The 18,143-nt window shown below is 35.6% G+C and overlaps 1 long non-coding RNA gene across 1 annotated transcript in view; it reads right to left on the bottom strand.

Moving 5' to 3' along the window:
• LOC120860259 overlaps nucleotides 1-18,143 on the bottom strand; it is a 665,889-nt gene that overhangs the window by 72,956 nt on the left and 574,790 nt on the right. The window lies entirely within an intron of this gene.

Here is an 18,143-nt window from a genome sequence, read left to right as displayed (position 1 = left end):
GGATAAGTGTCTAAGGAACCCAATTTTATTTCTGACAGTCACTGCTGTCATATTGTTTCTATACTCATATTTGGTTTATATTAAATAAGAGACAGGAGAGTTTGATTTCCCCACTGGAAAAACTCAATGAACTATGGTAAAAATATCAGCAACATTATGTAAGAACTGACCTGGAATTTGAGATGCACAGTAGATATTTAGGTACCATTATAAATTACTACCTAGTTTGACAGAGTCTTTCAACTTTTTTTCATAAAATAGAAGTAATTATTTTTGTCTCTCTGGAAAGATTAGAATGTCCCAATAGTAAAATATAAATTATTTAAAAGTGCTTCCTTGAGAAGCATTAATTATGTTAGTTACTATATTTAAAATATACCCCTCTGTTGACTAATTTAGTACTTAAGTATTCAGGACTGGAAATTGATTTTGGAATTGTTTTAAAGATAGTGGCAAATAATTAGAGTTATAATTGGATAATGGACACTAGACCTTCCAAATTAGATTGTGACTATTTCTTTCAAAATTAGAAACATATTTTTTAAATTTTGATTAATATAAACTCATATAACCCAAATGTTTTTAAGTTCATTTAAAATAATTATGGTTTGAAATTGTCAACTATATGCCAATTAGAAGATAGAAATGTTTACCAAAATAATATATTTTTAGAATAATTGATTTTTAAACTTTCTAGGGATGATTAGAAAGAAAGGACATTTATTATTAAGAATGCCAGAGAGTATGATCACATAAATCCATATCCTCTTAATAAAAGAAAGTATTTTTCTCTCATTTATCTGGAGAAACAGGGAATGCATGCAACTTATTCAAAAGCAGCAGTATCAGTATGAAAAAGGTTAAAAAGAAGTTGGCTAGCAAAGTCTATTCTTTTCTTATCAACACTGGAAATCATTAATTGGAAGCTTAAAAGACCACCCATAATGACCTTGGTTTCAGAATTAAAATATAATATTACGTTTGTATGGGCCTACGTAACCTAGGGTCTCTAATGAGACATACGTTTTGGCCTATACTTGATTCCCGTCCACAGTCAAAGACCAAGAATATGGCTGATTAAAGGAACAAAGCACCTTATGCATATTCTGCCAGAGTTCCTTACAAAGTGAAAAAGAAAATGGGGAAGCTTAAGGGAATAGACATGTCTATCACTCACCTATACGTCATTGTAAAACAACACTGACATAAAAAGCAGTGGCTTGCTGTGTCAAGCAAAAATCAGCATATATGTCTGAACAAAATGTCCATGTGGACCACTGGTCTGGTTTCAATACTGTTTGCTGAAGCAGCTTTTGTTTTTTGTTTTTAAAATACATTTTTAAATTTTAATTGGAGGTTAATTACTTTACAATATTGTAGCAGCTTTTGAATCCAGAAAAAGTAAGTAAAGATCTCAACTTGACACGGAATTGTAGACTATTCTTTTAGTTATACAACATTTGAATATTTCTTTAAATACTTCTCTGAAAGTATCATTAGAGTAATTTTTCTGCTAAGAAAATACTGCAACCAGTTTAAGTCACAGTCCTATTGACTAAGATACTTGTACTCAGGGACTTAGAAAGCACTGTTAATTGTCAAAAGGTGTCCTATAAAAAATGTGTTTCCATACAGCTTCCAAACTTGTAAGATTGGATGACTTGGCTTTAATATTTTACTCCTTCCATCTTTATATTTATCATATTTTAAAGAATATTTTTCTTCTTTCCTCACATATCAATATTTTTAATAAATATCAATGACCTAAGAGACAATATTACAGTGGTTTAATGTAAAACTACTCACAAAGCAGAGTCATTGTGGGTTGGTGAGCACAGAAGTTTGACATGATTTTCCTAATTCTTAGAACTACTTCAAGATGAGACATTGAAAATCAATCTCATGCTTTTTCTTTTCTAAACAATCATCTATGTCTTAGACTAATCCATAGAAGAGAGCATAGCAAAATAAAATCATTAGAAAGAAATAAATGATACTGCTTATGTTTTTTGACACAGGGCAGGATAATTGTCCGTAGAAACACGCTATCTCATTTCCCATTTCCGATATTAGTTCTTGCTGTCACATGGAGATATACCATATCCATAATCACGTTTGGTTTAAGTAAAACAAGAGGCCGCAGAGCTTGATTTCTCAACAGGAATTGCAGTAGGAAATTAAAATAATGGCTCTTATGGCAAAAGACTGCTGTGATGACAGTAAGCTAATTTTCCAGGCTTGAGAATTTAAAAAATGTTTTGACAACCAACAGTGAAAAGCTTTCATCCTTATTTCACTCTTACACTAAGTGCCAGGTTTTTATGCATTTGTAATCATAGGCTTCTTCAAATGCAAGAATATTAGCATTACTGACTTGTTTTCCATTATCACATAAAGGCTCCTAACACTTTAGAGTGTCCTACATATTGGTTTAAGCTTCAGTACAATAATAATAATAAACTTCAAAACAGAGTATTGTAAGCCTGAAGGTGTCAGCATAGAAATTTGAAGAAAATAGAAAACTATGCATAATCAACAAAGAGGAAACAGGAATAGGTGAGACATCTGTCATTGTGCTGGTTCTAAATAAAATCATGTATTAAGTCTCACATTGACACTTCAAATAGTAGAGGAATGTTTTCACTTTAACGGATTTAACTTCAGATCTTTTCTTTTCTTTTGCAAGGCAAAATCTGCAAAACACAGTGAAATATAGGGTAAAAGTGTCCACTGTCAAAGAGATGAAGGATAATAGACTATTTTAATATTTGATTCTAAAGTTGGGCCATCAGGAATTTATAATTGTTCCATATTTTATTTCAGAACCCATGAATGCACTGTTCACATCATACCTGGATGTCATTTCTGATATCTGCAAAGCAACATTAGAAAAATGAATACAGTCCTATTCCTTCTCATTACTCATGGTCACCCTCTGCATTTTAATAGAGAAAAATAGCCAATGATGCCTTCTCTACATGTAAGACTGAATGGATGACAAACATGATATTTGAGCAAGAATGAAAACTGAGCTTATGTGAAAAGACTTTATTCTTCTAATGCATAAAACATGAAAGTGTTAAGCTGGAACATTTGAAAACCAAATTTATAGTGATTGCATATTGCATGGTAATTAGTTATAATTAGTCAGCAGTTCACATGAGTTATTATAAAGGTATTATCTTGACACAACCAAGATGTGTTCTCCCACATTAATAAGTATGTGTATACATGATAGCAATGATAATCACAAAAAGCCATGGTCATCATCTACATATACCTGCAGCCATGCAATTAAAAGATGCTTGCTCCTTGAAGAAAAGCTATGACCAACCTAGACAGAATATTAAAGAGCAGGGACATTACTTTGCTGACAAAGCTCTGTCTATCAGAGCTATGGTTTTTCCAGTAGTCCTGTATGGACGTGAGAGTTGGAATATAAAGAAAGCTGAGAACCGAAGAACTGATGCTTTTGAACTACGGTGTTGGAGAAGACACTTGATAGAGCTGCATTGATCATAGAATAGCAGAGACACCATCTTGAGCAAAAAAGAAAATGCCATACAGGCAATAATGTTCTCTCTTCTAGGTTACAATACTAGAATTGGGTAGTGGCCAAACATATGGTGGTAGAGAAAGTTACTAAAACAGACTTTCTTATTTGGGTTGTTTCCTTTTCACCTCTTCTTTCTTACAGAATTCAAAACACAACCAAAGTGGTGAAAGTATCCCTCATACTCATATCTTCCTACAAACAAACAAACAAACAAACAAACAAAAAGGCTGTTCACAAAAGGTACTCCTATTCTGTCTGAGCTTGCACTGTCATATCTCAGCAGCAACCGGTGGCAGTGTCTTCCTGTGTCACATCTTTCTCAGACTTGCAGAGTAAAAGGGAAGAATATAGTTTTATTCTAGGAGAAAGACATTGGTCACTTTAGGAAGATATCCTCTTTCAGTCATTTATATTTTCCAAAATTAAATGCTTAAAATGTCCAAGAACTGAGCCATTAATCCCAACTTTATGGATGGAGAAACTACACATTTAAAAAGTATGTAACTAATGCAAAGGCATGCAGGCAATAAACTGCAGTACTGGAATTTGAAACCTGAAGTCTCATCATATGGTTAAAGATCAATGTACTTCCACTCTACTTTTTCTACACCCACTATGAAGTATCTTTTTTTTCAGGTGAAAAAAAAAAAAAAAGCACTCAAGATACTAAATTCTAAAGACAGCAAAAGCCACTGAGCTAGAATGATGGGAGTATTCTTTTTTTTCCATGTGATCATCTCTTGGAGTATTTCAAACTAGCTTCAGTCATATAAATATATAATATCAGTGCCATCATAAATAGTTTTGCTTTTGATTTCCATAGTCAGTTCATTGAGGCTAGCAGTTTTCATTACAGTTTCAATTTTAGGATTGTTAAGAACATTGATCTAAAATTAGACTTATTTTCCAGGTTTAAATTTCAGAACGATTACATCAAAGTAGTGTGAATGTCAGCAAATTCCTCAGTGCCTCAGTTTTATCATCCATAAAATAGGAACACAAATAATATCCTCAAGAGGGTTGGTAGAAATTAAATAATTTAATGTATGTCATGCCCTCCCCATGCCAGTATATAATAAATACTATGTAAAAGTTTGCTACTATTTTTTAAATTGTGTGAAATTTGTAATTAAGTGAAATTTATTAAGGTTTATGGCCATGCTATCTAGAAACAAATAAAATGTCAGAAGACTTATTTCAGAATCTTTGTTATGTTCACTTGAAATGGCCATCCTAAGTAAATGAGGTGGCAGCAATGGAGGCCAAGTTATAATAGGCTCACAATCCTTGGAGTTCTCTGGCTATCTTAGTATGTTAAGCCTTGTCTTTTTAGTAATAAAAGATTGTGGAGTCAGAATTAGTTATCATAGAAAGTCTTAAAGATGCCAAGCTTATCGACTTCTGATTGTCAAAGGAAGGACAGGTAACATTAGGATTAAAAAATGAAAGAGATTTGGAGAGTCTTTATCAGAAGTGAGTTATAAGGAAAAAAATTGTCTTGTGAGTAAATTAGTAAAAAGACATGCAGTGAGCTCTATAACTACTAATGTACACTAGCATATTAAAAGATCTGAGAATTTATCCAAGATGAATGATAAACATGTATAGATATTTTTAAGTCAGTTTTCCCCAAATGTATGTGTGTGTTGTGTGTGTAAATTTTAACCAGCAATACTTTATTTATTTATTTTTAATTAATTAATTTTTTATTTTACTTTACAATTCTGTATTGGTTTTGCCATACATTGACATGAATCCACCATGGGTGTACATGCGTTCCCAAACATGAACCCCCTCCCACTTCACACCAGTCAGAATGTCTGCGATCCAAAAATCTGCAAGCAATAAATGCTGGAGAGGGTGTGGAGAGAAGGGAACCCTCTTACACTGTTGGTGGGAATGCAAACTAGTACAGCCACTATGGAGAACAGTGTGGAGATTCCTTAAAAAATTGCAAATAGAACTGCCTTATGACCCAGCAGTCCCACTGCTGGGCATACACATGGAGGAAACCAGAATTGAAAGAGACACATGTACCCCAATGTTCATCGCAGCACTGTTTATAATAGTCAGGACATGGAAACAACCAGCAATACTTTAAAAAAATATATTTTGGCCATGCTGCAAGGCATGTGGCATCTCAGTTCCCCCACCAGGGATCCAAACCATACCGCTTGCATGAGCAGCAAAAAGTCCTGACCACTGGACCTCAAGCAAAGTGTCTAATCAGTGATACTTTTAACAATGCTTCTGAAGAATCTATTTTGGGAAAATTTCCCTAGGTTAGACTAAATTCTACCACTGGGCAGGTGGGTTTTTGGAAGGAATGAGGTATAAAATGATACAAAGTAACAAACAGAATTCACTTATTACACGGCATTTCACTAAATGCCTTCCATGTGTACACTCAACACTCATAATGATTCAAGGTGTAAGTATTCATTATTCTCAATTAATGGGGCAAAGAAACAGAAAGTGTTTAAACAACCATCCTAAGATTAGTAAGAAATATAATTTGATCTAGGCTAGAGTCTAGCTTCAGTGCTTAGGGATCCTGGGCTCTGAGTTCCATTACTTATTTAGGTAGGGAAGACAAATGACAAGAGAAGGAATGGTTTGATGGAGTAGATATTCAGCAATAAAATTCAAGAGGTGAATGATCTTAGAGCCACTGTTGGCTGTTTGCAAGGAAATCAGGAGGCATGAAGCATGGAATCATTAGCACTTCAGAGAATTTTTAGAACTCTGAGACTCCTTTTGTTATTATTTGTAGTTTCAATACTAGTAAACAACAAAATAAAAACAAATGCACAGGTTGGGTGGTAGCAAATGGGGAAGGGAAAAGAATATATATGTGTATATATATATATATATATATATTTTTTTGAGAATCTTCTATGTGTTACACATCTGCTTCTCACTGACATGAATTATTTTCACTTTATCCCTTGACTTTATAAACTGGAACTATTCTGTTTATTTTGTAGAAGAGGAAACTGAGGCTTAAATGACTCAACTTGTCCTTGAGTTGAATAATAAATAAGAAACAAAAGTGGCATTTAAATTCAGATGAGCCTGAAAAGTTTCTCCTGTAACATAGCCTGAGAAAGTGGAGGCTACAGGAGATGATGCTTTACTCATGAGTGAGAGGAACCCCAAGAAGCAGAAGAAGTGTTAGCAGCCTTCAAAGGAAGTAAAAGTAGATTTCCTACTGGGACGATGGAAAGTAAAGCAACAGATGTGAAAACAATTTATGTGAAAAAAAAAAAAAAAGCCTCCTCCACAGGCAGCTAAAAAAATGCAAAAAGATGCCCAATCTGGAAGGATAATCTGGAGGAATGTCAGTCCTTTCCTATAGCTGATGAAGCATCACCCCAGAATGCAGGGCCTAGCATGATGAGCATGGTGGTATCTCAGCTCTCCTTCTCTGCTAGATGCTTTTGAAAGAGTGCAGCCTGAACAGCCATAGGAAGTATCTCTGGACCTAGGGAGTTAACATTGACAGGTGAACCCAAGAAGGACTAGCTTAATCAAAGAAGGACTAGCTTCCATGATAGACCTCCTTCGTGCCTACATTTCAGATCAGATAGCCTACTACTCTCTCCTATGCCATACATTTTAAGGCTGAAAGCAATTACATGAAAATAAATTTTATATCAGAGAACTTACGTGCAATGAAAAAATGATCTCAAGTGCACTCAGTAAGTGTTACATAAAATCCTAAATTTTAACCACAGTAGCAGTGTTTTAGTGACTTCACATTATATCCACAAATAATTGCAAATCTACTTTAGGGATAGTTTTAGGTGCTATAAGAGATAGCTTTGGAACATACATGGTTAAAGAAACTCTGCCAATGCCTTAATTCCAAGGAAGGCAGGTCACATATCACTTAGCTGGCCACCCATCTGCCAAATTTTATAGGTATGCTAAAAAAGAACACTTTTAAAGGTACATCTCAATGCAAATTAATCACATATTTACTTAATTTTATCAAAATATTAATTGATAATATATTAATAAACACAAGTGCATGTGACAATATATGCTGAGACCATTTAAAAGTCAGACCCTTCCCCCAGCCTAATGACATGACGTTTGTTTTTTATGCCTTATAAAATCTTCACTCAGCTTCTCTCCTCCTTTTTCATTTTTACAGTCCCTATTATTTTCTGAAACTTGCACTGGATCAAGCTATTTCATCTAAAATTTGCCACAGATCCTTCAATATATTCTGCTGCCTGGAGTACTGAATTTGAAGAAACATGCCTCGTGAGTAGAAAACAAAAACAATTGTAAAAAAAATCAGATTTAGATTTAGATTATTGCTAGAAGGGTGTTGATATAAAAAGAACACACTTATTATTAATAAAAATTCCTAGAACTAGTATTAATATTATTATAATGCTTATTTATTCAGACATAAAATTTGTCTGGTGGTTGCCAGAGAAGAGAGGGTGGGTGAAACAGGTGTATTATACAGAGTGAAGTAAGCCAGAAAGAAAAATACCAATACAGTATACTAATGAATATATATGGAATTTAGAAAGATGGTAACGATAACCCTGTATGCGAGACAGCAAAAGAGACACAGATGTATAGAACAGTCTTTTGGACTCTGTGGGAGAGGGAGAGGGTGGGATGATTTGGGAGAATGGCATTGAAACATGTATAATATCATATATGAAACGAATTGCCAGTCCAGGTTCGATGCATGATACAGGATGCTTGGGGCTGGTGCACTGGGATGACCCAGAGGGATGGTACGCGGAGGGAGGTGGGAGGGGGGTTCAGGATGGGGAACACATGTATACCCATGGCAGATTCATGTTGAGATATGGCAAAACCAACACAATATCATAATTAACCTCCAATTAAAATAAATAAATCTATTTTTTAAAAAAGAAAAAGAATGAGAAGTACAAACTTTCAGTTATTAAACAAAAATCAGAGGGACAAAACAGGTCACAGTAGCTATGTTCTTTGATGATTTTGCCATAATTACTTATACTAATAAAATGCTTAAATAATAAAATGTTAATAATAAATTAATAAAGTCCAAAACTTATGTACAATTTTATCCTCAGGATTTGAGGTGTTCTCTCAGATATACATGAGCTCTATACTATCATGGTATTAGTAGTAGCATCTATAAACAGTTACCAATTCAATCTGGCATGTGCCCAATTTCATAAGAGCTTCAAAAATTTCTTTTGTAAAAAGGAGTTTTCAAAATTATACTTACAAAATATCAGAGAGAAAATATAATACCTGCATTCCAGTCCAAATCATATAAAAGAGAAATAACTCATAAAGTAAATCATCTTTTTCAGATAATTCACTCAAACAATGCACCTGCTTTATAATGATTGCACATACATCTCTTCATGCATTCCTTCAACAGTCTTTGGCAAAACACTCACTTTGTGTCAAATGTTAAGAAGAATAAGAGTAGGACCTGATTTCTAGAAGCCAATTAATAACAAATCAAAATTCAACAATGCAAACACCATGATAAAGGGATCACAAAGTGCTGAGGAAATATACAGAGCTATTGTAGCTGAGGAAGAAGGGAATGGCTGAGCAAGAAGCACATATCTTAGCAAGGTTTTCAAAGAATTTTTACTTACCCAACACTCATATCTGCTCATGCTTTTAGATACTTTTTATAGCTTGTCTTTTTTAATTTAAGCAAAGCTAGAACTGCTTCTCCATAAATATCTCTACAGTACCTGATTGTTTTTGACTTTCTTCCCTAAAACCAGGAGTAGGATATACATTGTCAAGATTATTGTGTTGTATCATTTTTTTTTATTGTGTTGTATCATGATGATGACTTTAAGCTGAATTATATTATGTATAAATATTTAAGAGCATTGTAGTGAGAAAAGGGTAAAAACAAATAAATGGGGGGGGAAACATTGTATTATGTATAATTAGCAAAAAATAGTAACAAAAGTTTCCCCAGACATCTAAAGCAAAATGGAAACTACCCAAGAGCCTCATTAGAGAAAGGGAATAACACAATTAAATCTCCTTAAAGCCCTTTGTGCTTATATCATTGTATTTTTGTCTAAGGCTTCATTTTGAGACATTTGAAGGGAAGGAGTAAGGGTTCACTGCCTCCCTCCCTGATTCCTCCCCAACACTAAGTTCTAATAGATCTGTTTTTCCTCCTCCCTAATGTGGCTCTGAGGTGATAGAGAAGCTGATCCTTACTTGAAGCAAAGAATCAAGATTGGTCAGCTCCTATTTCAGATGGAAGTTTATTATGTTCTTGCTTGGTATTCTCAAGGATTCAGATAAATTAAAAATGGAATTCAGTTCAGTTCAGTCACTCAGTCGTGTCCAACTCTTTGCGACCCCAAGAATCGCAGCACGCCAGGCCTCCCTGTCCATCACCATCTCCCAGAGTTCACTCAGACTCACGTCCATCAGGTCCGTGATGCCATCCAGCCATCTCATCCTCGGTCGTCCCCTTCTCCTCCTGCCCCCAATCCCTCCCAGCATCAGAGTCTTTTCCAATGAGTCAACTCTTCCCATGAGGTGGCCAAAGTACTGGAGTTTCAGCTTTAGCATCATTCCTTCCAAAGAAATCCCAGGGCTGATCTCCTTCAGAATGGACTGGTTGGATCTCCTTGCAGTCCAAGGGACTCTCAAGAGTCTTCTCCAACACCACAATCAAAAGCATCAATTCTTCAACACTCAGCCTTCTTCACAGTCCAACTCTCACATCCATACATGACCATAGGAAAAACCATAGCCTTGACTAGACGGACCTTAGCTGGCAAAATAATGTCTCTGCTTTTGAATATAGTATCTAGGTTGGTCATAACTTTCCTTCCAAGGAGTAAGCGTCTTTTAATTTCATGGCTGCAATCACCATCTGCAGTGATCTTGGAGCCCCAAAAATAAAATCTGACACTTTTTCCACTGTTTCCCCATCTATTTCCCATGACGTGATGGGACCGGATGCCATGATCTTTGTTTTCTGAATGTTGAGTTTTAGGCCAACTTTTTCGCTCTCCTCTTTCACTTTCATCAAGAGGCTTTTTAGTTCCTCTTCACTTTCTGCCATAAGGGTGGTGTCATCTCATATCTGAGGTTATTGATATTTCTCCCAGCAATCTTGATTCCAGCTTGTGTTTCTTCCAGTCCAGCGTTTCTCATGATGTACTCTGCATAGAAGTTCAATAAGCAGAGTGACAATATACAGCCTTGACGTACTCCTTTTCCTATTTGGAACTAGTCTGTTGTTCCATGTCCAGTTCTAACTGTTGCTTCCTGACCTGCATACAGATTTCTCAAGAGGCAGGTCAGCTGGTCTGGTATTCCTATCTCTTTCAGAATATTCCACAGTTTATTCTGATCCACACAGTCAAAGGATTTGGCATAGTCAATAAAGCAGAAATAGAGGTTTTTCTGGAACTTTCTTGCTTTTTCCATGATCCAGTGGATGTTGGCAATTTGATCTCTGGTTCCTCTGCCTTTTCTAAAACCAGCTTGAACTTCAGGGAGTTTACAGTTCACGTATTGCTGAAGCCTGGCTTGGAGAATTTTGAGCATTACTTTACTAGCTTGTGAGATGAGTGCAATTGTGCGGTAGTTTGAGCATTCTTTTGCATTGCCTTTCTTTGGGATTGGGATGAAAATGGACCTTTTCCAGTGCTGTGGCCACTGCTGAGTTTTCCAAATTTGCTGGCATATTGAGTGCGGCACTTTCACAGCATCATCTTTCAGGATTTAAAAGAGCTCAACTGGAATTCCATCACCTCCACTAGCTTTGTTCATAGTGATGCTTTCTAAGGCCCACTTGACTTCACATTCCAAGATGTCTAGCTCTAGATTAGTGATCACATCATCATGACTATATGGGTCGTGAAGATCTTTTTTGTACAGTTCTTATGTGTATTCTTGCCACCTCTTCTTAATATCTTCTGCTTCTGTTTGTTCCATACCATTTCTGTCCTTTATCGAGCCCATCTTTGCATGAAATATTCCCTTGGTATCTCTGATTTTCTTGAAGTGATCTCTAGTCTTTCCCATTCTGTTGTTTTCTTCTATTTCTTTGCATTGATTGCTGAAGAAGACTTTCTTTTCTCTTCTTGCTATTCTTTGGAACTCTGCATTTAGATGCCTATATCTTTCCTTTTCTCCTTTGCTTTTCATGTCTTCTCTTCACAGCTATTTTTAAGGCCTCCCCAGACAATTTAATGGCTAGATACTTAAAATAATTGATTTCAGCTTCCTACAGACACACACACAAACAAAATAAAGATCTACAATAGTAGATGTTACAAATTTTATCTGGTGCATGCGAATTATAAATCTTACACAATGCCATTTATGCAGTTCATCATAGCCAAAATTATGAAAAGAACTACAATGAAATCAATTTGTCATAGCAGTTGTTTACATAATATGCAATTTTTTAAAATGTAACTTTCACTGATATTCTTTGTTCTTATGTCTGTCATTTTTTGTTGTTGTTTATTTTTAAAGTATACATTTAAGTTATACAACAAGATTTTTTAAGGTCTACAGGATGAGTCAGACATGACTTAGTGACTAACCAATAATAGCACAATGATTTAACATGTGTCAAATTACAAAATTATTACCACAATCAAGTTAATTAACACACAAATCACTTCACATAGTTACAAATTTTCATGTGTAATAAGAACAGTTAAGATCTATTCTTATTCATGTATGGCATTAAATGTTATTGTTTTATGAGAAAATTTCTGATACTAATCTGCCAATTTGTCCACTTATCCAAAAATGTCATTACTTTTAAAATCAATGTTTAGTGTCAATGTAGTAAAATATTCAAAATTCTTTATTTAACAGAAAGCTCTGCTCATTGATATGTGGCGGCCTGGATGGGAGGGCAGTTTGGGGAAGAATGGATACATGTATATGTATGGCTGAGTTCCTTTGCTATCTACCTGAAACTGTCAAAACATGGTTAATTGGCTATACTCTAACATAAACTACAAAGTTAATAAAATGTTTTTAAATCTGACTTGTAGTTGGGGGTGATTCACCCTTTTAGATACCAAAGGTTTATCCTGAATTTTAGTATAGACTATGATCCTGCTTTAATTCTTTGTCTCCTTTCCTGCCATACTTGTTTCTTGGCAGGTATACTGTTGTTGTTGCTTAGTCCCTAAGTTGTGTCTGGCTCTGTGCAAACCCATGCACTATAGCATGCCAGCATCCTCTGTACTCCAGTAATGTGTGGAGTTTGTTCAAATTCATGTCCATTGGGGTGGTGATGCTATCTAATCTCATCTCATCTTCTGCTGTCCACATTTCCCTTTTACCATCAATCTTTTCCAGCATCAAGGTCTTTTCCAATAAGTCAGCTCTTCACATCAGGTGGCCAAAGTATTGGAGCTTCAGCTTCAGAATCAGTCCTCCGAATGAATATTCAGGGTTGATTTCCTTTAGGATTGACTTCTTCTTTTTTTTTTTTTAAGGATTGACTTCTTTGACCTCCTTTCAGTTCAAGGAACTCTCAAAAGTCTTATCTAGCACTACAATTTAAAAGCATCAATTTCTTCAGTGCTCTGACTTCTTTATGGTCCAGCTCTTACATCCACACAGGACTACTGGAAAAACCATAGCTTTGACTAGATGGACCTTTGTTGGCAAACTGATGCCTGTTTTTTTAAATAAACTGTCTAGGTTTGTCATAGCTTTTCTTTCAAGAAGCAACCGTCTTTTAATTTCATGGCTGCAGTCACCTTCCACAGTAATTTTTGAGTCCAAGAAATTAAAAGCTGTCACTGCTTCCAATTTTTCCCCTTCTATTTGCCATGAAGTGATGGGGCCAGTTGCCATGATCTTAATTTTTTGAATGTTGAGTCTTAAGCCAGTTTTTTATTCACTCTCCTCTTTCATCCTCATGAAGAGGCTCTTTAGCTCTTTGTCCTTTCTGTCATCAGAGTGGTATCATCTGTATATCTAAAGTTGTTGATACTTCTCTTGGCAATCTTGCTTGTAATTCCAGCTTGTGACTCACCTAGCCTGGCATTTTGCATAATGTATTCTGCATATAAGTTAAATAATAAACAGGGTGACAATATACAGCCGTGATGTACTCCTTTCCCAATTTTGAACCAGGCCCTTGTTCCATGTCCAGTTCTAACTGTTGCTTCTTGACTTGCATACAGGTTTCTCAAGAGGCAGGTAAGATGGTCCAGTATTCCCATTTCCTTAAGAATTTTCTATAGTTTGTTGTGATCCACACAGTGGAAGGCTTTAGAGTAGTCAATGAAGCAGGTGTTTCTCTGGAATTCCCTTGCTTTCTCCATGATCCAGTGCATGTTGGTAATTTGATTTGTCACTCTTCTGCCTTTTCTAAATCCAGCTTGAACATCTGGAAGTTCTCAGTTCACATACCGTTGAAGCCTAACTTGAAGGATTTTGAGCATAACCTTGCTACCATGTGAAATAAGCACAATTTAATGGTAATTTGAACACTGTTTGACATTGTCTTTCTTTGGGATTGGAATGAAGCTGACCTTTTCCAGTCCTGTGGCCACTGCTGAGCTTTCCAAATTTGCTGGCATATTGAATACAGCACTTTAACACCATCATCTTTTGGTTTTGAAGTAGCTCAACTGGAATTCTATTTCTTTTATTAGCTTTGTTTCTAGTAATGCTTCTTAAGGGCCACCTGACCTCACACTCCAGGATGTCTGACTCTAGGTGAGTGACCACACCTTTGTCATTATCTGGGTCATAAAGACCTTTTTTGTATAGTTCTTCAGTGTATTCTTGCCACCCCTTCTCAATCTCTTCTGTTTCTGTTAGGTCCTTACCATACATTCCAACCTTTCAATACCCCTGCATACTTTGGGCCCTCAAAACACATTTCCTCCGCTTGTATACCTGGAAAACTCCTCTTAATCATACTTCAAATATCTGTTCAATCAGTGTCTCCTTTAAAACATCTTTTTAGAACCAGCCTCTCCTCTGTGTCCCCAAATGTTGAAATATACTCTGAAAGAGCATTACATACAGCACTTTATTATGGATGTTTCTTCTATTCTCCATTAGACTGAGGATGCCTTGAGGGGGAAGGTATTTATTTATTTAGGGTCCTCCCCTATCCCAATGCCTAGCACATTAGGCACTCAAATAGTCTTGACGGATTAATAATAGTCAATGATCTGTGTTTTGAAAACTATGCTACAATTAACCATGAAGTGAAAATTAGTACCTATTATTGAAGTATGCTGCTAATTACCTAATCAATTTAGTCTACTTTTGTGATCACTGTCACAACACAATTTTAATTAGACTGGCTAAAATGCTAGACAAAAGTTAAATTGAGAAGAAATGTGATTCCTTTGGTGGCAGGAAGTACACAGGGTTAGAAGGCAAGAAAATAAGATCTTGTCTCTGCTTTTAGCCACACTTTATATGATTTTCTATTTCTTCTTTTGAAATCAGTTGAGCTAGATGTCTTCCTAAATATATTGCAGCTCTGTGATTCTAACAACTGGTGATTTGCCCATCCCTCACTACTTCTGCCAGCACGTACTTGGCCTGTTTGATACTTTTTAAAATTTAATGTTGTTAATATAAAAAAGTCTGAATTATTAATGTATTTGTTGTATAATTATATCTCTCATGAGAAGTTCCTGAAATACCTGCCTATATTTTCATAACTGAACAGTACATCGAAAAGCAAAGTGTAATCATTCAGAATCCTAATCTGATAGATCCACCACTATTTAACTATGCCACCATGTAAACACAAATCTTCAGGACTCCTGGGTGCAGAAGAGCACACACACACACACAAAACCCTCTTACATTTTAAATACTTTTACCTGGGAATGACACACATCACCTTCCCTCACATTCTATGAGCCAAATTAATTCTCAAAGCCAAAAATAATTAAAAGGGGGTGAGTTCCCAGAAGGATAAACAGGAATTGTGGTCTACCACACAATCTTAAAACAAACAAGCAAACAAACAAAAAAGCCTACTTTCTTGTAACATATTCCTCTTCCTCCATTCTAATTTGTGCATATTATTCCATGGTATTAAATGTAATTCTACGGTGTTCCCAATTAATTTGAATTTGAATGTATGAGTAGATCAAAAATGTTCTAAAAAGACTTTTCCTCTACCACTACTTCATGTAGAATACTAGGTTGGTTCCTATTTTTCAATAACATAATGCAATGCTTTAAGGGCTCCCTGAAATACAATTTTGATGTGTAAGATAATCCATTGTATTGTTCAATTGGCCTCCAGAAAGTCATCAAGTTAAAAGTTTATTAACCATACTGATATTTATAGTTTACCTACTGTATATGAGAAGCCAGTCTAAAAAGTCCAGAAGTGTGGGTTCCAGGCAGAATATGGTAGGCTTGCTGATTAGTTCATGGAGTGAGAACAGTAACACAAGACAAAAAAATTTACTGAGCTCTGAAAGTGATGAAGAATGTTAAAAACTAGTAAGTAAAATCATTAAATATTATCTTCAGTTCAGTTCAGTGGCTCAGTCATGTCTGACTCTTTGCGACCCCATGGACTGCAGCACGTCAGGCTTCCCTGTTCGTCACCAACTTGTGGAGTTTACTCAATCTCATGTCCATTGCGGAGAAGGCAATAGCACCCCATTCCAGTGCTCTTGCCTGGAAAATCCCATGGACAGAGGAGCCTGTTAGGCTGCAGTCCATGGGGTCGCTAAGAGTCGGACACTACTGAGAAAGTTCACTTTCACTTTCATGCATTGGAGAAGGAAGTGGAAATCCACTCCAGTGTTCTTGCCTGGAGAATTCCAGGGATGGGGGAGCCTAGTGGGCTGCCCTCTATGGGGTCGCACAGAGTCGGACACAACTGAAGCTACTTAGCAGCAGCAGCAGCATGTCCACTGAGTCAGTGATGCCATCCAACCATCTCATCCTCTGTCATCTCCTTCTGCTCCTACCCTCAATCTTTCCCAGCATTAGAGTCTTTTCAAATTTTATCTTATTCTAACAAAATAGGTGGACATTCAATGGGTATGTAAGGACAATCTAGATGATAAAATAATATGCTCAAAGGGAGAATGGGAATTTGAGGGATATTTAGAAAAGAGTAATTGAACATTTGATGTAGGATTAATGCTTTTGTTTTTTATGGCTTTAAGACATAGCAGGAAATAAGCAGGAATAGGAATGTTAAGAATATAGAGGAATGTTCATGTCACTTATTATATATGAAATGTCTATATATTCAATCAAAAATGTAAGCAATGTCATGCAGAAAGCAAAGAAGGAAAGCTACAACAAAAGTTTGGAATTGATATCATAAGGGACAGAATTTTAGTAATGAGGTTGACAGAGAATGGAAAAAAAGGCAAAAGCCCCTGTGAAGGATGTTTTTAACTGACTGAATGTAGGGATGAGAGAAAAAAATCACAGATGAACCAAAAGATTGAGTCTGGGGAACGAGAAAGTATTCAAAGGATTGATTAAAATATAAATTAGGAAGGTGTGGGTTTTAGTGAGAACATATAAATTTATCTTTAAACCTTAAGATTAATATGATAATGGAACTAAAAGTAGACTTGGCAGATGGAAATGGAAAAGAGAATACTTGCAAGATACATACACACACATACACACACACACACACACACACATATATATATATGTATGTAAGTTCCTGACCAATTTTGAAAAACATAACCAGGACAAATTATATATATATAGATAGATATAATTTAGCTCTCACATCTAAAAATATGAGATGAATTATATAAATGGATGACACTCTGTAAAGAAAAAAGTGTATTGGCATAACAAAAGAAGGCTGATGAAGGCCCACAAAGAGGGAATATGAAGAAGAGGAAGAGACAACAAATGTGAAAAACTGCCAATTCTGAATATGAAAAATATTAGTCATATAGATCCTTCCGCATGAGTAGGCAACTATTTGGATTAGTCTATTTTCACATAGACAAGTTCTTGTTGTTGACAGACGTTCTAGAAGGAGAGCTGGACTTGCTGTAAGAATGACCAGGATGTATTAACTCTGCTATTTATTAGCAGTAAAAATTAAGACATGTTTATGTTCCTTTCTTAACCAGCGTCCTCATTTCTCCAACAAGAGATAATATCAACTTTATTTGCTGCGAGGATACATATGATAATGCACATAATATTACATAAATATAGTATAATATGTATAATATATAGATTAATATAGTATAGTATTGTAATACCTGGCACCATTCCTAATAAATTAAAGCTTTGATATAATCATAAATTGAATCTAGATACAGGGTGTTTTAATCTATCTATACAATATCTGCTAAATGATACATGTAGCAATGTGCTCCATAAATATTTGTTGCATTTAGAACTGGGAAAAGATAGTCTTTGGGACTAGAAAGCCAACTGCAAAAGGTTAAGGTCGTTATTCATTCAGAATTATCCCAGAAGATATTTTTAAAATTGCCTAAATGTACTTTCATACTGTTCATGGGGTTCTCAAGGCAAAAATGTGGAAGTGGTTTGCCATTCCCTTCTCCAGTGGACCACATTTTGTCAGAACTCTCCATCATGACTGATC

This window comes from Oryx dammah, unplaced genomic scaffold (genome assembly GCF_014754425.2).
Source record: "Oryx dammah isolate SB20612 unplaced genomic scaffold, SCBI_Odam_1.1 HiC_scaffold_11050, whole genome shotgun sequence".
Taxonomy (NCBI): domain Eukaryota; kingdom Metazoa; phylum Chordata; class Mammalia; order Artiodactyla; family Bovidae; genus Oryx; species Oryx dammah.
The sequence above is the reverse complement of the archived record's forward strand: the minus strand, read 5'-3'. Positions and strand labels throughout refer to the sequence as shown.